We start from the raw sequence: 24971 nt of genomic DNA on the forward strand, positions 1-24971 counted from the left end.
AAAGAAAGAAAAGGGAGGAAAAAAAGGAGAGGGAAATGTTAGTCACTATTTTTAGTGACAAAAGGATAAAAATAGGGAAGAAAAGAGTGAAAAAGGAAAAATGGAAAAGAAGGCAGAAAAAAGGGAAAAGGAAGGACACTAAGTGTCAGTCACAATTTTTAGTGAGAAGGGATTAAAAAAAAGAGGGAAAAAAGAAAATCAAAAGGAAAAAAATGGAAAAGAGGGGAAGAAAAAATTTAAAAAGAGGGAAGATGAGGTATCAGCCATAAATTTTAATGAGAAAGCAGGAAAGAGGGAAATAAGAGGAAAAAAATAAAAGGGAAAAAGGGAAAAGGAAGGACTTGAAGTGTCAGCCACAATTTTTAGAGAGAAAGGAGACAAAAAGAGGGAAGAAAAGAGGAAAAAAAGAGGGGGGAAGGAAAAGAAAAGGGAGGAGGAAGAAATGGAAATGGAAGTGAAGTGTCAATCAGGAACAAAGGCCCCAGCCCATCACTGCTCTAGCAGAAAATTTGAATCAACTACCTTCCGTTGAGTGCCAAATGTCAATGCTAACAGGGACCAAGAAAAGGCCATTTCCCAGGCTCCTAGAAGAGTTGGGGTTGGAAGAGAACTCTAAAGGTCACCTAGCCAAAGATTTCAAAGCTGGCACTAATCTTGCAAGATCAGTTAGGGGAAAAAAAACCAACATCAAAGCAGCTTCAGGGGTGCTTCTTCATCACCTCGATGATTCCTTGGTACAAAACTTCGGTTGCATCCAGCCCCAGTACGAAATCCAGGTGATTCCACTGAGGAATCACCTTGTGGTGAACCAAGTTGTTGAGCTGGGTCAGCAGAAGTGCAATGTCCTAGGGATCAGCCAGGCAGTCCACACCCCCCTCCATTCCAGATGGCTGTTGGCACTTTCATGTCCTTCATTTCGTAGCGTGGTGGACGCATCTGAAGGGATGGAGAATGAAGAAAGGTTACAATGGGGTGTGATAAAATAGACATAGGGAAAGAGCATCTGAGGTTCTTTGGGAGTGGAGGGCAAAGGCAAAGGCAAAGCCAAAGCTGGGATGGTTTTCTTTTAGAATGAACACAAATTTCATTACAAGATGTTGTCACAGAATGGCCTGAGTTGGAAGGGGCCTCCAAAGCTCATTCAGTCCAACCCCTCTGCAGTCAGCAGAGGGATCCTCAACTAGATTAGGTTGCCCAGAACCCAGTTCAGCCTCATCTTGAATATCTCCAGGGATGGAGCCCCAACCACCTCCATGAGCAACCTGTTGCAGTGTTCCAGCATCCTCATAGTAAAGAACCTGTTCCTACCATAAAGTTATGCACTATAATAGAATAAGTAAATTCAATTAGTTGACTTAAATTAATTAGTTCTGCCCTGTGAGGAATTCTGCTTCTTGTGCTCTAGTCAATTTGATCAATTTTAACTGATCAGAGGCAACATTTTGGTTGCCCTGCTGGATCGTCCTGCTTCAAGCAGGGGTAGATTTGGATTTGGCTAAGCTGGCATTAATTCTCCTCACAGCATCTTCCTAGTGCTGTGTTTTGCAGTGCTGGAGCCCTTGAGCAGGCTGCCCAGAGAGGTTGTGGAATCTCCTTGTCTGGAGAGTTTCCAAATCCCTGTAGCCATTGTGATCCTGGGCAAGCTGCTGTGGGTGCCCTGCTTGAGCTGGGTGTTGGACTAGAGGCCTCTAGAGGTCCCTTCCAACCAGCTCTGCTGTGGTTTGTGGTTGCACCTGATGCAAATCTTTCCTTCTGTTTCACAACAGCAGGGAAATGTTTGGAAGCAAGTTCCTGAGAACAAGACCCAGCTGTTGGGTGGCTCCAGCTCAATACCATGAGGTAATTTGTCAGCACTATCCCTCTTTGTCTGCAGTGTAGTTACTCCAGCCAAAACCATGCCATTTTCTGGACAATTTGATTTTTCTTACTTAAGGAAAAAGGAAGCTCTGAATTAAGCCTCTGGTATCCCTCTTGCCATAAACCAAGCCGTGCCCGAACTACCACAGACTGCAGTCAACTATTCGCCACTCAGCTTGAGTGCCAGAAGGTCTCAGCACGTTGTTTGCCATCATTGTTGGACAATTTGCAAGCACCAATAGGAGAAGCATGTGCAAGTGAAAGAGAAGGGGATCACCGTGGTCTTTTCCAATCTGAATGTTCCTGTGACCTTGGCCATCTGAAGCTGCTTACCTCTCTGTAGCAAAGGCTGTTGTACCTGCTCCCCCCATGATAAGCTCTCAGGGCACTGCTCTGAGCTCCCTGCAGAGAAATTAAATAATCCAAGTAATGGAGCCAGAGTTTGGGGCAGGGGTACAGTCGCACCTCAGGAAACTCAAAAGTTGTATTTTGTCATGGAAGTGGAAAGATTTGTTTTTCAGCTGTCTCTCACAGATCTGCCATAGGCCCCACAGCTTGCAGTTTCAGAGGCTGCTGCAGAGATTCAGCAGGGATCATCCCTAAAGTGCTGCTTCACCTCCGTGAATAAAATCTGCTGTTCCTGAGGCTCTCTGCTCAGCCTGATTTATGAGTGGGGTAAAGCATTCTTGTAGCTTAGCCTTTTCTATTCTCTGACTTTTCTAAATCAGGAAACTTGCCCATAAGCATCCTTGTGAAGATTTTCTGACTGAGTTACAGCCTATAAATAAACTTTAACTGGTTTGGATGTAGTTTGGAGGCATTCGGGAAAATAAAAATGACTGTATTTTTATAATTTTTGCCTTGGCCAATTAATTGCCACAACCAAATCACTCTTGAATTTGGCAGCCCATCAATGGACTCAGGCCTCCCAGAAAGATTGTCTAGTCCAACAACCCTGCAGGGAGTAGGTCGCTCAGAACTCTGACAAACCTCACCCGGAATGATTCCAGGGATGGGATGATGCTTCTTCTACCTTTCTGGGCAACCTGAACCAGCATCTCACCACCTTCAGTGAAAAAAAATTCTTCCTTAGACCTAATTTAAACCCCCCTCTTGGAGTTTAAATCCATCACCCCTTGTCCTGTTGGATTTGAATCCATGACGGACAAAGAAATGTGCCAACAGCTTGGTATATTTAGCCTAATCAAGAATGGATGAGCACAGCACAGCACCACTGTAGCATCAGAGGGACTCTAGGAGTTACTGTTCTCCATGCTCCCTGGAAGCAGGAAAAAGAATCAGCTAAATTGGTAATAACTTCATTGGATGTTGTCCAGGAGAACTTCCATTGCAGCTGACTGCAAATGGCACTCAGGCTGCAGGGTGAGGCTGGAGATAGTCTGAAGTGACTCTTCAAATGTGTCTGCTGTGGATGCAGGGACCTCAGCTGCCAGTGTTTCTCTTTGCAGATCCACTCCTTAGGAGCCATTCCACTTGATGATGTAGCTCAAGAAGGTGCTGACCATTTTATAGAGGGGTGAAACCAAATCCAGCAAAGATAGTATTGATATGTGGCAGCAACCAACACAAGAGTCTGACTACAAAAGGCCATTAAAATACTCAATACTCCCTTTTGCATAGCAACGCAGCTAGGAATTTTTACCTGTATCCAGTGGATTATGTTCTGGGCTGAGGTCCCTGATGGAGAATGTGCTGCATACACATTTATTCGGCTCTGGAAGGAAAGGAGGGCATTTCACACTGGGTTTCACCTGGGCAGCCAAGGCTTTGTCCTTTCTGAAGAATATCAGATTTATTCCTGCATACCATATTTGTGTTCTTCCAGTTAAAGCAAAAAAACTTAGACAGGAATTTCTTGCAGCTCTTTGAGCAGGCACAGAACCTGGAAAGGATCAGCTCGCCCAAGGCAGTGTGTGGTAGGACCTCTTTGGCACCAAACATCTCCTGTAACATTGCAAGTGTAGTCATCAAACACAAAGCCTGATGGTCATGCTGTTCCTCTAAGCAGCAACACTTCCACAGCTTCTCTTTCACCCTCCTGTTGATATATGAGGTTTCCTACAAGTGCTTCCTTCCCTGCACCCTATTAAATGCTTCTGCTCTGATTTTTAGGTGCATGACCTTTTCTGCTCTCTGTACTCTTGTTTGTGTTACACGGCTGGGCTCAAGTGGAAGTCTGCACACTGGTTTGGACACCTGCTGTATTCATGTTTACTTACAGCATTCAGTTTAATTCTATCAAAACACTTTGGGGCGTCAATCTATGACAGGACAGAAAGGCTTTGGAGTGAGATGCATGATTCAATATGAAACAAGATGGAGCTCAAAGTTTGTCTCTCTGTAAAGGGTTTGGATTTATGCTTTGTGGAATCATAGAATCATAGGCTATGAGGATGAGGAAGGGACTGGAACACCTCTGCTGTGAAGAAAGGCTGTTTAGTCTGGAGAAGAGAAGGCTGAGAGGGGACCTGATCAATGTCTATCAATATCTGAGGGGTCGTTGTCATGAGGAAGGGGCCAGGCTCTTTTCAGTGACAGTTGAACATGGAATAATGCAGATAAGCTGGAACACAGAAGCTTCCACCTGAACATAAAGAGAAAATTCTTTACTGTGAGGGTGCTGGAGGCCTGGAGCAGGCTGCCCAGAAAGGTTGTGGAGTCTCCTCTGAAGATTTTCAAAGACAGCCTGGATATGTTCCTGTGTGACCTGCTCTGGGTGATCCTGCTCTGGCATAGGGGTTAGACTGGATGATCTCTGGAGGTCCCTTCCAACCCCTACCATTCTGTGATTCTGTGATTCTAGTTAGCCAGGCTCCTTCTTCTCCACCAACTCATATTTCACCACGTGGGGACAGCCATCTGTCCACAGAGAGGGAAAGGTAGATGCAGAGACAGAAGAGACAGTTGGGCAGATAGGTAAAGAGGTACAGATTCAAACACAGATGCTATCAACAGAGTCTGGTTCTGTGGGCCACGTTCAATTTAACTTGATAGAAACGCAGAGTGGTCTGGGCTGGAAGGGACCTCCAAAGCTCATCCAGCACAACTCCCTCTACTCTCAGCAGGGACATTCTTCACTAGAGCAGGTTGCCCACAGCCCTGTCCAGCCTCACCTGCAATATCCACTTCCCTGGGCAACCTGTTGCAGTGTTCTAGCAGCCTGATGGTGCAGAACTTGTTTCTCACATCCAATCTCAATCTGCTCTAGTTTGAAGCCTTCTCCCCTTTTCCTAGGTAATTTCTCAATTTCTGTGAAAAGCTACAAGCAGAATACAGTCTGGAGCAACCTACCGTCAGCCCATAGTCAGAAAAGATGGCAAACTTTCTAACTGGACTTGGAGCAAATGTAATGGTGAACACTGGCACCTAAGCTAAGTGCATCTTGATTTTCTGAGCTAGCTGAGGCATGGTTGAGAAGGCTATAAAAGCTGGAAAGAAGAAAAACAGGCACCTTACTATTTCAAGACATTGCTGCACACAGTTTAACTTTGGTGCAAACCCTTTATAAATCCTAAGGATAATGTAGACATAGACATCCTCAACAATGCTGGCAGGGCTGAAAGGGCTCTGCTGTGAGGCCAGGCTGGCAGAGTTGGACTTGTCCAGCCTTGAGAAGGGAAGGCTCTAGTGAGACTTTCTAGAGGCTTTTCAGTGCTTCAAGGGGCCCAGCAGAAAGCTGGAGACAGAGTTTTGATCAGGGCCTGCTGTGGCAGGACAAGGGGAGATGATTTGGACTGAAAGGGGGAGATTTAGAGTGGAGAGTGTCCTGGAGTCCTGTACCCCTAAATTCCTCTCCTGCCCGGACTTCGGGGGGAAAGGGGAAAAGCCGCCTGGTTTCCCCCCCCCCTCGCCTGCCCTGCAGCCGAGAAGGGGGCGGCGACTGCCCCGTGAGTTCCCGCGCTGGAGCCAGGCTGGGATTGGCCGTGCGCTTTCGCGCCTAAGGTGTGGTAACTCTGCCCTTTGTCTAGCCAAGGTTATAAATATTGGGAGTCTTCCCGCCTTTGGGGGTTCCCGTTTTGGATTTTGCGTGTGCCTGGACGAGTTCGCTCACTCTCCTGTGCCTGGACTGCAGAGAGATAAAGGACTTGCTTTGGTGTTAGGCACACCTTTGTCTGCCTAACGACCCTTAACGACCCTTAACGACTCCTGTAGCCGCTGGAGGAGGAAGACAGACCGCACGAGCCAGCCTGAGTGAGTTATTTGGCTTAGCTTAATTTAGTAAGAAACCGCTATTAATTAATAGCTGAGTCCTTTTCCAAATTCTGACTTCCAAATATATATAGTCAGATTATTAATGGTATCCTCGTAGAATTCTCATGCAACTCAACCTGTTTATCAAACAAAATTAATCTTTGTATATATAGTTGTGGGGGCGGGTTTGTAAAAATAAAAAATATCTATTTTTGATAAATTTCCGACTCGGCCACGAATTATTACTGCCCTCCGCAACAGAGAGAAGGGAGAAATGTTTGATACTGAGGGTGGGGAAAGCCTGGCCCGGGCTGCCCAGAGAGGGGAGAGCTGCCCCATGGCTGGCACCATTGCAGATCAGGTTGTTTGGGGCTGTGAGCAACCTGCTCTGTTGGAGATGGCCCTGCTGAGTGCAAGAGGGTTGCATTAAATGGCCTTGAGATCTCCATTCTGACCAACATTCTGTGATTCTATGATTGATATCTAGGTTGACCAGAAATGAAACCAGAGAGTCTGGTGTATGTACACAAGGTTTGTGTGGAAGCTGATGAACTGGGCTCAAGAGAAATCTGTCATGGTAACAGGATGTTCAAGTATCTGCTGAGCAACAGGTACAGAAGTGGTAGAACTTTACTGCTCTGCACAGCTCCTTGAAGGGAGGCTGCAGTGAGGTGGCAGTTGGTCTGGTCTCCCTAGTCTTGAGTGAGAGAAGGAGAGGAAATGGCCTGAAATTGTGCTGGGGGTGGGTTAGGTTGGAGAGGAATTAAAAATGGTTTCTTGCAAGAGTGGTCAGGGATTGGCACAGGTTGCCCAGAGAGGTGGTGGAGTCCCCATCCCTGGAGGTGTTCAAGAAAGGTGTGGCCATGGCACTTGTGGCTGTGGTTTAGTGGCCATGGTCAGTTGGGTTCATTGTTGGACTGGATGATCTTGGACGTCTCTTCCAACCTAAACCATTCAATGATTTTATGATTTTGTACAAACTGTCACCCAGATCAGTCAAAAGACCTCACTTACCTATAGTGGTGCTTTGAGAATGACCATGGTAATACACTGCTTCTGCCCTGTTTTCTGTTAAATGAAGTTTATAGTTGCTGGGAGGTCATATTTAGCCATTTATCTTGGGTTCTAATTCAAATTCCCAGAGACTCTAATAAATTTGATAGACCCAATAACAATTTGTAGAGTGCCCTCCCCTCTTCCCCTTCTTTCCCAAAGAAAGGGATTAGATATAGGGAGAGACACACACGAATAAATCAATCTCACTCGATTTGGAAGCTAAAAGGAAAAGTTTAACAATAACTTAGAAAGGTATTGGAGGTAGGGAAGTTTACAAAGGATAGGGAAGGGAAAAAAGCAAACTACAAAAGGCATAAATACAACCCGAATGTGTGATGATGGCTTTGTCTACCTCGTGTCTGCCACGTGGTGTGCTGGTGTGCAGGCAGAGGTCTCTAGAGTGAGGTGTGTGGAAGGAGAGGGAGAGGGAGAGGGTGAGGGAGAGGGGGAGAGGGGTGGAGAGGGGGGAGAGAGGAGGGGAGGGGGAGAGAGAGAGAGGGGGAGAGGGAGGGAGGGAGGGAGGGAGGGAGGGGAAGAGGGGGGAGAGAGAGGGGGGGGGGAAAGAAAGAAGTCCCTCTCCTTTGCTTTGTAGGACAGGAAGTGTGGGGGAGTGGGCTAACCATCACTTGGTGGTGTGACCCACCCCTGGGGAGGGGCCAAGACCCCTAGGGTCGGGTTCAGGGTTACTCCCCCTGGAGTGTTAACCCTATACACCATTTCATCAAAGCTGCAGAAGGAAGAGCAGTCATCTTAGTAAGAGATGTAGCATCTGGACAGGTGAGAGCCATGGGCCAAGGCTCATTGTGTGAAGTTCAACAAGGCCAAGTTCCAGGTCACCCACCTGGGTCACAACAACCCCATTGGGAACTACAGACTTGGCCCTGTGTTCTTGGGAAGCTGCAACTTGGAGAGGGACCTAGGGGATGTTGATTGGCAGTCACTGAACATGAGCTAGCAGTGCCCAGGTGGACAAGCAGGGTAATGGCATCCTGGCTTGGGTGCTGGAGGCACCATCCTTCAGGATGCTTAAGCAGTGTCTGGGGTTGGTGCTCAGGGACTTGGTTTTGTGTTGACCCTGCAGTGCTAGGTTGACGGTTATACTGTATGAGCTTGGATGTCTCTTCCAGCTGGATGTTTTCTGTGATCTGCATCTGAACAAGCATTGCAAACAAGCCACAAATCCAGAGAGGAAGACAGGACAACCCCACAAACTTCCTCCTACCCCTTGAGTCAGCCCATGGGATTTTCACCTCAGATCAGCTCATTCATTCCTGCCTGAGTTAGGGTAGCATCACCTTTTTGATGATAAAAGATGTCAGTGGCTTCTGAGAGCCTGGAACCACCTCTTTACCTAAAAGCCCAGAATTCCTCCTGTTTGGGAGACAGGAGCAGATGTCTCTTGGACCAGATATTCCCTCTGCTATTGCCTATCCAAACATCGTAGCCAGCATCTGAAATAATGAAGCCTAGGATGTTGTTAGGCATGTTGGTCACCCAGATGCTGCCTTCTGCAAGCAAACCGTGCTGCAGCAGTATGACAGGCCTTGCACCTGGAAGACAATCACCATGGGCACTTGGGGTTTTGATGCTGGCATCTTTGCAAACAATACAGTGACACTTTATTCTTGTTAATCATGGCTGCCAGCTTTGTGTCAGTGTTAGGCAGGTCTGTACCCCTTGATGTCCAGCTCTGCAACCCTCAACACAGGAAGGACTGGATCTAGTGGAGCTGTTGCAGAGGGGGATTCTCAATACCTATGCCTATTTGGCAGAGGAGAGAAATTAATTGGGGTGACATAATATTATATAAAATTATTTATTTATTAATCTCAATATTCTGAACTCTTGCCACCACCAACCACTGTGTATTAATATTCAGTACACGGTTATGAAAACAATTTAGGATAAAATATGTACAGGAAGTTGTTATTTAACTAGCAAACATTCAAATTATAAACAGAGAGAGGAGTTTTCCTTGTGGCTTAATCATAGAATCATAGAATCAACCAGGTTGGAAGAGACCTCCAAGATCATCCAGTCCAACCTATCACCCAGCCCTATCCAATCAACCAGACCATGGCACTAAGTGCCTCATCCAGTCTTTTCTTGAACACCCCCAGGGATGGTGCCTCCTCCACCTCCCTGGGCAGCCCATTCCAATGGGAAATCACTCTCTCTGTGAAGAACTTCCTCCTAACATCCAGCCTATACCTACCCTGGCACAACTTGAGACTGTGTCCCCTTGTGCTATTGCTGGTTACCTGGGAGAAGAGGCCACCCCCCACCTGGCTACAATGCCCCTTCAGGTAGTTGTAGACAGTAATAAGATCACCCCTGAGCCTCCTCTTCTCCAGGCTAAACAGGCCCAGCTCCCTCAACCTCTCCTCATAGGATTTGTGCTCCAGGCCCCTCACCAGCTTTGTTGCCCTTCTCTGGACATGTTCCAGCACCTCAACATCTCTCTTGAATTGAGGGGCCCAGAACTGGACACAGTACTCAAGGTGTGGCCTGACCAGTGCTGAGTACAGGGGAAGAATAACCTCCCTTGTCCTACTGGCCACACTGTTCCTGATGCAGGCCAGGATGCCATTGGCTCTCTTGGCCACCTGGGCACACTGCTGGCTCATCTTCAGCTTACTATCTATCAGTACCCCCAGGTCCCTTTCCTCCTGGCTGCTCTCCAGCCACTCAGTCCCCAGCCTGTAGCACTGCTTGGGGTTGTTGTGGCCAAAGTGCAGAACCCTGCACTTGGCCTTGTTCAATCTCATCCCATTGGCCTCTGCCCACCCATCCAGCCTGTGCAGGGCTCTCCTACCTTCCAACAGATCAACACCTGCTCCTAGCTCAATCTCCTCGTCCAGGTCATCAATAAAGATATTGAACAGGACTGGGCCCAGCACTGATCCTTGGGGAACACCACTAGGGACTGGCTGCCAACTGGATGTGGCACCATTCACCACCACTCTCTGGGCTTGGCCTTCCAGCCAGTTCCTGACCCAGCAGAGAGTGAATCTGTCCAAGCCATGAGCTGTCAGCTTGGCTAGGAGCTTGTTGTGGCAGACAGTGTCAAAGGCTTTGCTGAAGTCCAAGTAGACTACATCCACAGCCTTCCCCACATTCACCAGGTGGGTAACCTGATCATAAAAGGAGATCAGGTTGGTCAGGCAGGACCTGCCCTTTCTAAACCCATGCTGGCTGGGCCTGATCCCTTGGCCATCCTGTAGGTACTTTGTGATGGCACCCAAGATTACCTGTTCCATCACCTTGCCTGGCACTGAGGTCAGGCTGACAGGTCTGTAGTTTTCTGGCTCCTCCTTACGACCCTTCTTGTGGATGGGTATCATATTGGCCAGCTTCTAGTCTTCAGGGACCTCTCCAGTGAGCCAGGACTGCTGATAAATGATGGAGAGTGGCTTGGCCAGCTCATCTGCCAGCTCTCTCAGCACCCTAGGATAGATCCCATCTGGTCCCATGGACTTGTGAGGATCCAAGTGGCTCAGTAGGTCCCTTACTGCTTCCTCATGGATTAGAGGGGGACTATACTGGTCCCTGACTCCATCCACCACTGCAGGAGTCCAGCTGTCCTGGAGACAACCTGTCCCACTAGTGAAGATTGAGGCAAAGAAGGTGTTAAGCACCTCTGCCTTTTCCTCATCCTTTGTCACTATATTCCCCTCTCTATCTAATAAGGACTGGAGGTTGTCCTTGGCCCTTCTCTTGCCATTCATACATTTAAAGAAACACTTTTTTTTTCCTTGACAGCCGTGGCCAGCCTGAGCTCCAAGTGGGCTTTTGCCTCTCTCAGTTTTCCTCTACAAGACCTAGCAACTTCCTTGAACTTCTCCTGGGACACCTCCCCTCTTTTCCAAAGGTGATAATGTCATTTGGGATCTTTATGCTATTTGCCCATCAGGGCAGGCGGAAACTCTTTCTGCTCTATGGCAGAGATAACTTATATTTACAGAGGTATTAAAGCTTTTACTCACAATTCTTATTAATTATTAATCACCCTTCGGGGCTGTGTCACAGCCTGTGTCTAATGTCCAGACTTCAGGGTGATCTCTACCCTCAGACTTGGAGGCTGGAATCTTCCCAGCTTGAGGGGAGAGGATAAATCTTCCCAGTTTGTGGGGAAACAGGTTTTCTCTAATCTTTTCTCTTGGTGAAGAGGCGATCTCTACCTTTGGTGCTGCTGGCTTCTTCTGGATGCTGTGTCCAGGAATTCTCAGCTGGCAGGATTTGAGATATCACAGGAGGAGAATATTGTGCTGTCTCTGGCATGGTTCATCATGGCTTCAGGCTGTGTGTGTGTGCAGACAATCCGGAATCTGCTTCCTGGATGTCTCAGCGGCAATGGCTCTTACCAGGCAATGGTAGGCAGCGGGCATGCAAAGTGTGCGTGGCTGCTGGGAGACTGAGCTCCGTAGGTAAAGGCAATGCAGGATGTATGCCTGAGGGTCTGAGCAGCTAAGTGCTGCAAGTGAGGGTCAGAGCATGTGTCTGAGCCATGCAGGTGAGTCATTGCTGAGCTGAGCTGTGTATGTTGCTTGCCTGTGCACCCCCATTTATTGAATGTGGGCTGAGATTAATGGTCCCTTTGGCCACTAGAATGACCAATCAGGTTGGCAGTAAGCCAAACCTTACCATAATAGGCAGAAGGCTCTTGCCTGGACTTTCCCCAAATGTGGGGATCACATGAGTTTACCCCAGGGAGACACGAGCTGGGTATGTGGGGGTTTACACAACCTGTTTACAACCAGGGGTCCTGGCAGAAAAACATGTCCAGGCCAGGCAAGGCATAAGCAAGCCTCTTTTCGGGCCTACAGGCCCTTCACAACAGGAGCAGGTCCAGAGGAGGCCAAGACAGTGATCAGGGAGTTGGAACAGCCCTGCTATGAGGACAGGCTTTGAGGTGTGGTGCATGCAGTGGGAATATGGTTTGCTGTTATCAAGGGGTGTCATAGAATCACAGCATGCTCTGGGTTGGAAGGGACCTCTGAAGCTCATCCAGCCAATCCTCTCAGCACTCAGCAGGAATATCCTCCACAAGAGCAAGTTGCTCACAGCCCTGTCCAGCCTCACCTGGAATATCTCCAGGGCAGCCTGTTGCAGTGTTCCAGCAACCTCATGGTGCAGAACTTGTTCCTCATATCCAATCTCAATCTGCTTTGCTCTCAAACCATTGTCCCTCATCCTGTCCCTGCAGTCCTTTGGGAACTGTCCCTCTGCAGCCTCCTTGAAGCCCCTTCAGGTACTGGAAGGCAGCTCTATGGTCCCCCTGGAACCTTCTCTTCTCCAAGCTGAATACCCCCAGCTCAGCTCCCTCAGCCCGTTCCCATAGCAGAGCTGCTGCAATCTTCTGATCACTTTTGTGGCCTCTGCTCCACCAGGTTCATGTCCTTCCTGGGTTGAGAGCTTCAGAGCTGGATGCATGACCAGTAGACAAGGTACCTCCAGTTGCAAGTGAGTCATCTACAATGACCACTTTTTGTCTCTGTTCCTTCTGAGCTACTCTGCAGATGACCCATCAAGAAGAAAACAAACACGAAGTGTCAAGAGGTGGTGTAAAAAATCCTGCAAGTCTCCCCATGCTCTTTATTTTTCTTCACACTGTTTTCCAACCAAAATGAAGTGCTGGAGTGGGTCCAGAGAAGGGCAATGAAGCTGGGGAAGGGTCTGGAGAGCAGGGTTGGGGAGAAGCAGTTGAGGGAGCTGGGGGTGTTTAGCCTGGAGAAGAGGAGGCTGAGGGGAGACCTCATTGATCTCTACAGCTCTCTGAAAGGTGGTTGGAGTCAGATGGGGTTTGGGTTCTTATCCCAAAAGGTAGAAAGAGAGGAAATGGCCTGAAGTTGCGCCAGGGGAGGTTTAGGTTGAACATTAGAGGAAAGTTCTTCCCTGGAAAGAACCCTGGAAAGGTTCTCAAACATTAGAAGAAGGTTCCACCATCCATGGAGTTGTTTCAAAGAGGCAGAGATGTGGTGTTGGAGAAATTCTTGCTAGCAGAGGACACAAAATCATAAACATGAGCAACCTGTGCTGGGAGTGTCCTTGAATCCATCTTGAGAGTTAAGATATCAGGCGCTGGGCAGCAACCCCCCACATGCAGCTGCAGGGGGTGGAGTGCCAGCTGCAGGTGGGCAGAGTTTAGCCAGCCCCAGAGGCTGACCCTCAGATTGTTATGGTATATTGACCTATCCATGCCTTATATGTAACCCTGTACCCTCTATGTGTAACCAATCTTGGTGGAGCACACCTAACCGTATTGGTGAACAAAGAGTCATTTTACCCAGGTGCTCCACTGGTGTTAATAATGTGGTGCTGAGGGATTCATTTTTGATAGAGTTAGAGAATGATTGGACTTGATGACCTCACAGTCTTTTCCAGCCAAAAGGATTCCATGATTTTCTCCAACCCCTGTTCAATGCTGGAAGAGTTCCCCTATCCCACTAAGATGTGCTCCTGTATTCTTTGCAGGAGTGACAAATTTCACCAGGAGGCAGAACAAGTGTTTCCATCTGGCCTACATCTACTTCAGCCATGCTCTTGGGGCTGAGAGGGAAAGGTTTGAACACCCAGAGATGAGGAAGAGAACAGAACCCATGACTCCCACAGCCTGTGGCAGGCCTCTCCTTTGTCATATTGCTATGTTGGAGCCATCTCACATCAGCCATGGGGTATTAGGAGACACAAGCAGAGCAGTACTTAAGCTCTCTATCTCAGCAGGCTTTTGACAGAGAGGCTTTGCTGGGAGCATTGGCACAACTTGAGCTACCCGAGGAGCTCCATGAGCAAACATGGATGTTCCTGGAGATGTGATAGATTAAAATGTATCTTTTCAAGGGTCTAGACTTTCCTAGTTGTCACTTTTCAAAGGACAAGAGGGTCACCTGGAAGTTCCCCAAGGAGTATTAAACTGGTTTGCTGGTCTAGCAGATGGCTCCAGGGCCCAGCTCTCAGAGAAAGCCCAAGGTGAGCGTGTGGCACCAGTGGGTGGGGTTAGCTGCTTCTCATTGCTAGGACTGCAGCCTGCCGGGTGCCTGGGGCATCACCTACACTCAGGTCTCCACACAGGGTGAGGAAACATCACTACAAAGGATCAGCCTCCCCTACAAATTCTTATGGACCAAAACAGGTTACAAACACCGAGCCATGGAGAACCTGGAAAACTCTCTTGAACAAGCCCTGCTATCCCAGTCAGATGATAAGGGGTGGGTTTTCTGCATGATACAGATATCAAATTTACCTTGGCTTCCATTGCCTCTCACATAAGGAATTCTGTTCAGCTGGAGGATGTAGCCATCCTCTGTCACATCATACTCCTCACTGGGGTATCCGCAGTAGGAAACCATTTCACTCTGCAAAAAGGGAAAAACCAACAAAGCATGATTCCAAGGCTCCAAGTTAATCCATGAAGGCAGGATTTAACCATCAGCATTTTATGCTGACTCTTTCCCAGACACTTACTGTTTCTGCTCCCAGGCCCTTGTACTTACAATGTTCATCTGTGCTTCTGGATTCTTAGGACATGGAAAATTAAAGAGGCATTGTCCAGACATCATCCCATGGACTATGGACATCAGAGCTAGGGCCAGCCACATCCTCTCTTTGCCTACAACAACACATCCACAGTATCAGTGCCACTGGGAGTAGGGGAGTCTCAAACCAGACCTGCACTTATCATGGAATCATAGAACGTTTTAGGTTGGAAGTGACCTCCAAAGGTCATCTAAGTCCAAACCCCTGCACTCAGCAGGGACATCCTCCACTACATCGGGTTGCCCACAGCCCTGCCCAGCCTCAGCTTAAATATCTCTAGGGCTGGGGCCTGAACCACCTCCCTGGGCAACCTGTTGCAGTGCTCCAGCAGCCTTATGGTGCAGAACTTGTTCCTCATGTCCAATCTCAATCTGCTCTGCTCTAGTTTGAGCCCATTGCCCCTTGTCCTGTCCCTGCAGGCCTTTGTAAAGAGTTAAGGCACAATGCAAGCCACTTCTGCCACTTCTGCCATTTCTGCCCTGTCTCTTCCCAGACTAAGGGGGAGAGCTGTGTAACATTGTCATGCCATCTGCATCACCCCTTAACACAACTGCCAAAGGAGGCCAGGAGGCAGAGTGGAGGATAGCCAATCAAGTAAGAGCCAACACTGCATTCCCTCCTCCCTAAATAAAAGAAAATCACTAAAAGAAAAATAATCTCTAACCACTTGCCCTTATCCTCAATCATAGTGAGAAAGACAAGAATTGAATGCATGTGATTTGGGGAAGGACATCTCTAGGTGCAAAGTGGAGCAAGGCGTCTTCCAGCAGATCTGGCCATCACCTGATGGTGCTGGGTTTACAACAGCTTGACAAGTACTTTGTACACTGGAAAGTGCACAAGAGATGGTGAAGGCAAAGGGCAAGAGCAGAAGGTAGGACACAGAGTTATGGGCGATAGGTCCATAAACAGACACTGAAAGAGTTAAGTAGGGTTGTTGTTTCCAACAGCAGCTGTAGATGTTACTGACCACAAGGTGATGGACCACCAGGCAGAGACAGCTGCACTGGACCAACCTCTAGATCTGACCAAGTAAATCAGCTTTTATCCTCTCTACTCAGGCAAACACGGTCAGTTGGGTTTGAGCTATTCTCCTTCAATCAGAGCCATAACACCATCCACACTCAGAAGGAGCCCCAGCTCTAGTGATGCTTTTCCCTACACTAATCTTTATAGAAGCAAAGACTTCCAGCCCAGGCAAGGTGTGGTATGAATCCTGTGAAAGGAGGCAGGGAGAAGTCAGCCCCTGGGATGGATGGGAGAAGAGGAGATGGAGCTGGGGCAGTGTGAGAGTCTGATCCTCTCTCTTGTTAATCAACAAAGATAAAGATTGCATCGTCCCTCCTTAATCAACAAAGATTGCATCATCTCTCCTTAATCTTGTTACTCCTGGGACTCAGACTCGGTGCTTGGCCCAAAAGCTCAGAGATGCAAATCAACAGACAATACCTTTGAAACTCCTAGACCTCACCCTGGCTGGATTGCCCAGGAAGCCTCCATCTTATCTCAGCTACCCCCAAGGGATGTGTATGCAGGGTGTGGACAGGTGTAGTCGAGAGAGGGCGGAGGCCCTCCCCCCGGCGACGCAGGACCCCTGCGAATGTGTGAGAATGCACAGGAAGATGCCCTGGGGGGGGGGATGCAGCTGGACACTGAGCAGAAAACTATATAAAAAGGCAGGAGAAATGCCTGCCAAAGTGTGGCATTCCCAGCGGACCACCATTCCCACCGGACCACGCGTGACATCACCAGCAGACAAAGTGTGGTATTCCCACCGCACCACCCGTGGCATCCCCACCAGACCAAGAGTGGCACCTCCATCAGACCACCAGTGACATCTCCACCAGACCACCGAGGGCAGACCATCACCAGACCACCAGAGCTGCACACCACCTGAAGAAACTCGGACAAGCTCCACAGAAGATCATCCCTGGGCCACGCACCCGTCTCTCTCTCTCCCCTTCATCTGCGGCTGAGGGTAATATGATCACAGCCTTTTTCCCTTCCCTGCTCCTTCTTCTCTCCTCCATCGATCTCTTTATCTTTCTCTCTCCCCCTTCTCCCCTATCTTGCTCTGTTCTGATCTCTCTCTCTCCCCCTTCTCCCCTCTATCCCTCAGTTTTGCCCAACTTTATCCTTTAATAAACAGTTTCATGGTGATATATGGTCTCGTTTGCACCTTAATTTCACAACACGGAATCCATAAGAACTGGTCTAGCTCCTCTGGACAGAGATACTGTTCATCTCTGCTCCTCCAGACCTTGACAGGCAGACAGAGGAGGTGGTCAGCACCTTTGGCTGGTGCATAGTGTAGTGCCCTTCATCTCTCTTAGGACAATCCTATTTGAACTGTCTAGAGGGTAGGGTAAGCAAGAACAGAGAAGGCTAAAGGTAAACACATGGAGATATGAAACATATAAATCATTGGGCAACACCGCAGTTTAGAAAACCTAGAATTTGTTTGTGCAGGCCTGTTAAATGCTGCTCAGGCAGTCAAATAACTACAGACCTTTCAAGGTGTTTTCCACCCATAACGTGATTTAATTGATGGCTCTGAAGAAAGTTTCCAGCTTCATGTTTCAATGGCCACTTTATTTATTTTCCATAAGAGAAGCAATTAAGTTATTAGGAGGGAAAATAGAAGTCTGAAATTGATTTGCAGTGGCAGCTCTGGCTCTCTCTGGCGGAGAGAGCTGGCTTTTGCATCACTTGGTTTTCTTCTCCCACATACTGAAGTTTCTCTTGATCCAGTTTTCTCACTTCTGCTCTTCCTATGCCCTCCACCATTTGAGGGTAGCCCCATAACTGTTGGCTGAGGGTCAGTCCACCCCAACACTCTTGTTCTTCACATCCTTAGAGGAAAGTATGAAGGGCACCTAAGCACCCTACCCTGCATCCTCACTGAGGGCAGAGATAGCTACCCTTCTCCAGCACTAGGCTTGTCTTCTTCTTTGTCTTCCCAGGCTGTTATGCTTTGGAAATGACACAGGTTCAAAGGGAAAGATGTCTTGTGGATGTCAACCTGGTGTGGACTTCAGATGTGTCCAAGGCAGTAGGTAATGGGCACAAGTTATTCCTCGGATGCTTTTGATTAGAATCCAGAAGAAAATGTTTCCCTATGAGAATAGTTAAACATCAGAATGATCTCCCAAGGGAAGCAGTGGATTCCCCTACACAGGTTAGCTTTATGACTCAGCTTGACAAGGTGCTGGGCCAGATAATTTAAATGACGCTATCACCCATAAAGGTTGGACCAGATGACCCTTGAGGTCCCTCCCAACCTGGCATACTATGATTCTGTGATGTAGATTTGCCAGTCAGTCCCCACTCTTTACACTCAGACATGTTGCACCACAGGTTCATTATTCAGCAGTTTGGAAGTTCAGTATCTTCTTTCCAGACTACAGAAGCCACAATTCACCAACTAAGACATCTTTGACTTTCACCTTCAGAGGAAATAGATGATGGAAGTCTATACTCCTCTGCAAAGGGCAGAAGAGTTCTGGTGACGCTCACTTGGCACTATTGTCCTCCCCAAAGGATGTAAGACTAAGGCTGCATTCAGAATCACAAGAGACTCCTGGCACTTGAAGAGTGTAACATCATATCTTGCCAGATGCTCAGGTCTCCCAAAGGCCATATGCAGCTCTGGCTGACGAGGCTGAATGGGATCAAGGAGAGCCGCTCAAGCTTCATTACAGTCAAAGCACCAGAGAAACATTGGTGGGAAGGGCTCTTTAGAGGTCTTCATCCACTACTCCACTAGAAGTGAGACTGTTGCCAGTACTGGCCTTGGCAAGTGTGAAGACCCTTCACCTCTGGGGCGACGGTCCCAGGGCTGTTCCACACCCCCAGAGAAACATTTCCGTATGTCTAGCTTCATCATCGAAGGGTGCAACAACTTTTTCCCTTATGACACCTCCTGCCTCTAGCAAGACATCTGACTCTCTCACCTTTTGCCCACCAAGGAGCTCCAGGCTGCTCTCAGACCACTCTTAGTGTCACCATAGCCAGACTCAATAAAAAAACTTAGCTTTGTCCACCTCCCACTGCAGGGTCACTGCCAGTCTAACAGCCTATACTGGGGGCTTGCTTGTGTCTCTACTTCCAGGCAGACCAAAACCAGGCTCCTCTTGCACCAAATCATTTGGGGTGCTGAGAGCAGGCAGGTCCTGGAGGTCCCACTGTTTTTACAGTGAGAGCATAATGTTGGCTTGCGTTTGGTTTGGCATCTCCCACCCTTCCCCCAGGTCCTTTCCGGTAAGGCTGCTGCATCACAGCTGCTAATCAGAGTGTTACATCGTGCCCTGCCCTAAGCCAGGGCTGCCTGCCACCAGCACATACTTCAGGTAGGTGTTTAGCCCCACAGCAGGAACATGTCACCCATCCAAGAGTTCTCACCCAAGTCATGCAGCCCTCTTGCAACACTCCTACTGTCTTTGCTAGCACTCCATAGAGGGCTTTTTCCATGGAAACCCTCTGCAATAGAACTTCATCAGATATTCTCATTACCCGTCAGTGCTGCACTTTAATAAGAATGTGGTTTTGTGTGTGTGTGTGTGTGTGTGTGTGTTAAATTTCTGCCAAAAATTCTCTCCCAATTATTGATATTTCTTTTGGGGTTTTTGTTTGTTTGTTTGCTTGTTTGTTTTAGTTGGTTGGGTTGTTTTTTTCTGACCTTTACCTCAACACAGTTTAGCAAGAAAATGCACATTTAAGGAAGTCTGTTGAACCATTCCCAAGCTCATTTAACTCAGTGGTCACAGGCCACAGATCTAGGTCATTTGGGGAACCTCACTTTCATGAATAAACAGCTAAATTGTGGCAAATGCCTGTGCAGTCTAGGGGCAGGTGTACAACCATGCGGTTCAGCAGGTCTTTTAAAAGACAACTGAATTCCATTCAGAATCTCTCAGGCCCCCAAGTAATGCTGCATGCCAACCCAGAGGTGCCCCAAGCTCTAGGACCATAATGGACTTCAGCTTTGAGTCACAGAATCACAGAATGGTAGGGATTGGAAGGGAGTTCCAGACATCATCGGGATCAATCTCCCTGCCAAAGGAGGATCACTGAGGGCAGGTCACACAGGAATATGTCCAGGTTGGCATTGAAAGTCTCCAGGGAAGGAGACTCAAGTCTATGTGTCCCCTGGAGTCCCCTATGTCCCAGACACCTGATGCCCAAAGAGAATGGCCAGCTCTGAACCATCAGGAGATGCTTCTTCCCAGGGCAAAGGTGCCAAGGAGAGAAAAGTTCCCAGCAGACGTGACTTCACAGATCTCAGCTCTGACATGGGTCAGTTACATGGTTGATCTTTGTTTCTCAAAAAATGAGGAAGTCTCAGGACTGAACACCACTTACCATCCATGGCTGCCCCACAACTCACATGGCAAAGGGAGACAGGGGCTCCAACCTCTCTCCAAGACGTGCCTATTGAACAACACCTGCCTTGTGGCCAGTTCGGAACTCCCATTGAAGATGAGCATCACCAACACCCTTGGCAGCTAAGACCTGTCTCTTGGGTATAATGAGCTCCAAATGGAAGATGTTGCTAAACATCTATGCCGCAGTGACTAGTTGTGCTGTCCCTCATTCCACAGTGATCCCATCAGCAGCTCCTGGATCTTCTCCTATCTCCTGTCACCTACACAGCTAGCTAGGGGCAGTAATCCAAATGCTTTCCTCCATCCCCCACTCTCAAGGCTGGCAGGATGGGAACTTGTTATCCTGAACCGTGGCCTCTGGGCAGACTGCTGGCAGGGTGTTAAAGGTGACAGGGACAGCTCTGCAACAACGGCAGCAACAGGCAGCAAGGAAGTCCTTTGGCTCCTGCCTGTGGCCTTCAGCATTATTGGGCCAGTAAAAATGTCCTGCAGATTGCTACCTCCCATAGGATGTCTTCTGGAACCACTGTGCAGAAAGTGTCTGCTTTCCCCAGGCAGAGAAGCTGCATGCATGCCACCATGTCTCAGCAGTGTCTACTTGAGCCTCAGCATCTCAGGATGCCACTTTCCTAACACAGCTCTGCACATGAGCCCCGGTGTCGGAGGCAGCCCATCAACACTTACTGGAAGCTGTCATACACCTGAGCATTTCCTGCTGGGTGGCACTACCAGGTGGGCAGGTTTTGATTATGTCAGAAGCTGTTTGATAGGGTAAATCAGACCCAGTTCCAAAGCACTCCTGGAGGACTGGTGTTGGGACTGAAGGCAATCCCATGACAGAGACGGCTCATCACAGAATCACAGACTGCTTGAGGTTGTAAGGGACCTATGGATGTCATCTTGCCTAACCAGGCTGACCAAAACCTTGTCCACATGGCATCTGGATGTCTTCAAGATGAGCACCTCCTTTGATAGGGTCACTCCAGCTGGACTTTCTCTTGTGCTAGAACTGGCTCAGAACTGGCCCCAGCACCTAAAGGTCTGGCCTCACCAGTGCAGGGAGAAAGGTCCCTTGATCTGCTGCATGTCTTCTAATATAGCCCAAGACACCACTGACATTTTTGGCAGAAGGACAGTACAGGCTCATGTTGGCCTTGGTGTCCACCATGACTTCATGGCATACCACCCATGCCTCACACTTTGGTGTCACCTGCAAACTTGTTGGGGGTACACTCTGCCCCACTGTTAAGGAAGATCTTAAAAAAGCCTGGACACAGTTTATAGATCCCCTAGGGCACACCACTGGTCAATGGCCTTCAACTAGATCACCACCATTCATCCAGTTTTCAACCCACCTCACCTCATCCAACCCCTACATCAACATCCTCTCACTGGGAGACAGTGTCAAAGGCCTTAGTGATGTCCACGCAGACAGACTCCACAGCTTTCCTCTTATCTCCTAGGCCAGTCATGCCATCACAGCAGTTTATCAAACTGGCAAAGCACCATCACTAAATGCTTCAGGCAACCTGTGCCAAGTAGATGCATAGCAACAACATCTTGTTGGATGCAGAGGGCTTTTGGCAGGAGATTGGTTCTTCAAGTACATGTTTCATTGCCCACAACTGATTGTCCAGGTGGATTACCAGTTGGGTTTTTAGCATGAACAGTAGCTGATCTGTTCTTTTAACAGATCTGTTAACAGATTCTTTGCAATTCCTTGCTTGACTCCTTTCTCTCAGCAAGGTGGAGCATGACCTTTCACAGGCCTTTCTATCCCTGATAACTTTAGTTCCTGGCACCCAATCATCCTTGAGAAGAAGAACTCTCAGCCTCTCCATGCAGTGGGTTGTCCCACTGCAGAACTTTACTGGTTGGGGTTTTTCACAGATGGCATCAGCCACTTTGCTCTAGTTCAACACAACGCCTCAACTTCTGCTGGGAGGATGAGATTATGTCTAGGGCTGCCAGAGGAGCAAGAGACCTCCAGGAGCCCTGTGCAGTTTAGAGAGGAGGAGTGCCAATGGCAGCCCAAGGCACTGCAGGCTGCAGTGGGGCTGGCTGAGCGCCCTAGTTGCAACAGGGTTGTATGGGCTGAGCAGTGGGGACACAAGCAGAGCAGGGAGAAGCTGCCCGATGCCACTGCTGCCCCAGGAGGTGACTGTGAGAGTGCACATGTATTCATGAATGCATGAAGGTGTGTGCAGGAGTCTGTGCACGTGTGTGCGTGCACACAGGTGTGTGTGCATGCATCTGTGTGTGTGCATGGGGGTGTGTGCAGGTGTATGTGCATATGTCTTGTGTGTGTGTTCAGAGGTGTGTTTATGTGGGTGTGTACAGGTCTCTACATGTGTGCATGGGGGTGTTGCGGAAGGCAAAAATGGGCCTAAACATGTCCTGGCTTGTCTAGACATGTTTTCTGCCCTCCTTCTCTCCTATTGTTGGGGAAAGCAAGGGCAGGAAAGGAAAACAAAGGTCCTGGTGCCTCTTGAGTCTCCTCTGCTTCTTAACTTGCCAACAGGGAACCCACACCTGTTTATACACTTGTTGAGTTCTGCCCTAAAAAGATAAAACTAAGCCCTTGTCAAAAGTAGTTCTCACACACTTTGAGATTGGATACGAGAAAATCAACTTTATTTAGGCAAAATAAGCAAAAGCAGCACTAGGCAGCTGGGGAGTCTCCTGCCCACCAGTGGCTCACAAGATGTCTGAGCTTCCAAACCCCTTTATATACGTAGCTGTCATGAGGCAGTAACTTTCCATCATCTTACATGCATGTCTAAAGGAAGTCAAGAGGTGTTGCCAGGCAGAAATTGTAACAGGGCTATGCACCAACCACAAGCCAAGCAAACTTTTAACCAGAATAGCAGGAACAAAGAACTTTCCACTTAGAACAGCATGGCCCGCTCCTCCCTGGTAATCCCTTCCTCCAACCATCTCAAACTGGGATACCACTTCAGAGGTGGCCTTGAGAGGAATGTCTGTTTTTGCCATAGGATCTAATTCTCGTTTCTGGTACAGTAATTTATTAAATGACACCAATTTACTTGTCACAGTCCCCACTACCCCCCCTCCCCCTTTTTTTTTTTTTTGACCATTCATTTATAAATTACTCATTCTCGAATTTGTGCTAACGAGTCTCTCACCACTCCAGTGTGATTGGCATAAAAGCAGCACTCCTGTCTCAGAGAAGCACATCCTATTCTTCAATACTACTTAGAACAATGAAGCTAATGACTACAGATCCATTTGGTTCCATTGGTGGCTATAGCCCAACTTGAGTGGAGCTGTTGCTCCTTCTTATTTCCACACAAGTTTTTCATATTTTGTGGTATAGTACCTAAACATCTCCCTTGTCCTCTTACTTGTGGTATGGTTATTCCTATGTTTTCACCTGTATTCCAATTGCACTGTCTTGGGTTGCTTTTATTATTTTCCTCATAAGTCTCATTTACAGCTATGGCTTCATAGAAGGGAGGTTTTTACATCATAACATAACCAACAGTATTCAGTCTGGTTAGGATTAGTACTACTTATGGCCAAGTACGAGGCTTGTATCATAATTATTGGCCAATGTGATACTAAGCAGTGGACTAATTAACAGGATGATGCTTCCAGAGCACATTTTCTATAATATTAAAAGGGATCCCACATGTATGTACCTCTCTGCCTTCCCTTCTTTAGCCAAGAACAGCGGGGTATGATATTTCTTCTCGGCAGCAGTAGGTATTCTTCAAGGATCAGACACCTGTCTTTGGAAGATCGTCAAGAGATCTTTTGGCCTCTGTCCACTCCTTGTCACCCACCTCCCCACTTGATAATCAATTTACTACAGCACTTTCCTATAATACCAAATTTTGAACCCCTCTTACGTGAAGCACAAGGTGTTTCAGATCCCATGCCTGTTGTATCAAATACTTATTTTTCCCGATTTTTCTGCCACATACATCCAATGCTCCAGCACTATCCTCCTTGTTAGCCCAATGCACTTGGAATACTGCTGTTGTGTCCTTCCTAAAGTTTCAAATTGGTCTTAACAGTGCGAACAGACCCCCTTCAAGATTAAAGTCTCCTTATTAATCCCCAATATTAATCCACATTTATCACAATAACATTTTACCCAGTAATTACAATCTGTTTTGCCACAGATATACCTCCTTTTAAATTCTCAACACAGCTCTATTAATTAAGAACTTATTTCTATCCTGAGACTCTCAAGAGACTCTTGTAGCAGCAGCTTTCTGTCTGCAAGAGATAGGAGTCCATTTAGATTCAGGAGGAGCTCTTAGTAAGTTTTAATTTCATAGGATCTTCTCTGGCGACAACAGTCCATTCCTCCACATGTAGAGGTCCCTTTACTAATACACGTCCATCCCTTTTTGGCTGTACGGATGGCAGAATTTATAGTAAGTAAAACAAGGAAAGGGCCTTCCCACCTGGGAATTAGTGTGGACTCCTTCCAAACCTTAATTAGAACTTTATCACCAGGCTGAATTTTGTGAGTTGCCAAATCCAAGAGCGGCCTTTGTGCTACCATCTCCTTTTTCCTTAGCTCCTGCCTTCTCTGCATTAAACTAACTATATATTCTTGCAGAATCTTATCTCTCACTTTTGGATGTTCAACAGGGACCTCAAAATCATATGGCATATCATATAACATCTCGAACAGGGATACTCCTATATCTCCTCTAGGCTGCGTCCTTATATACATTAGGGCCAAAGGAAGACACTTAATCCAACTCATTTTAGTTTCCAACATCAGCTTAGCAAGGTGTTTCTTTATTTCCCCATTCGTGCATTCTACTCTTCCTGAACTCTGAGGATGCCAGGGGGTATGATATTCCCATTTTATTCCTAATGCCTCCATTGCACCCTTAATTATTTTGGAAGTGGGAACCCCTGTCTGAATCTATAGCTATTACCAAT

The 24971-nt window shown here is 47.7% G+C and overlaps 1 pseudogene; it reads right to left on the reverse strand.

The window, feature by feature from the left end:
* Nucleotides 1-698: 698 nt before the first annotated feature.
* On the reverse strand, nucleotides 699-14723 carry LOC135176414 (lysosomal acid lipase/cholesteryl ester hydrolase-like; annotated as a pseudogene).
* Between the last annotated feature and the right edge of the window lie 10248 nt (nucleotides 14724-24971).

This window comes from Pogoniulus pusillus, chromosome 6 (assembly GCF_015220805.1).
Source record: "Pogoniulus pusillus isolate bPogPus1 chromosome 6, bPogPus1.pri, whole genome shotgun sequence".
NCBI classification, from domain to species: Eukaryota; Metazoa; Chordata; class Aves; order Piciformes; family Lybiidae; genus Pogoniulus; species Pogoniulus pusillus.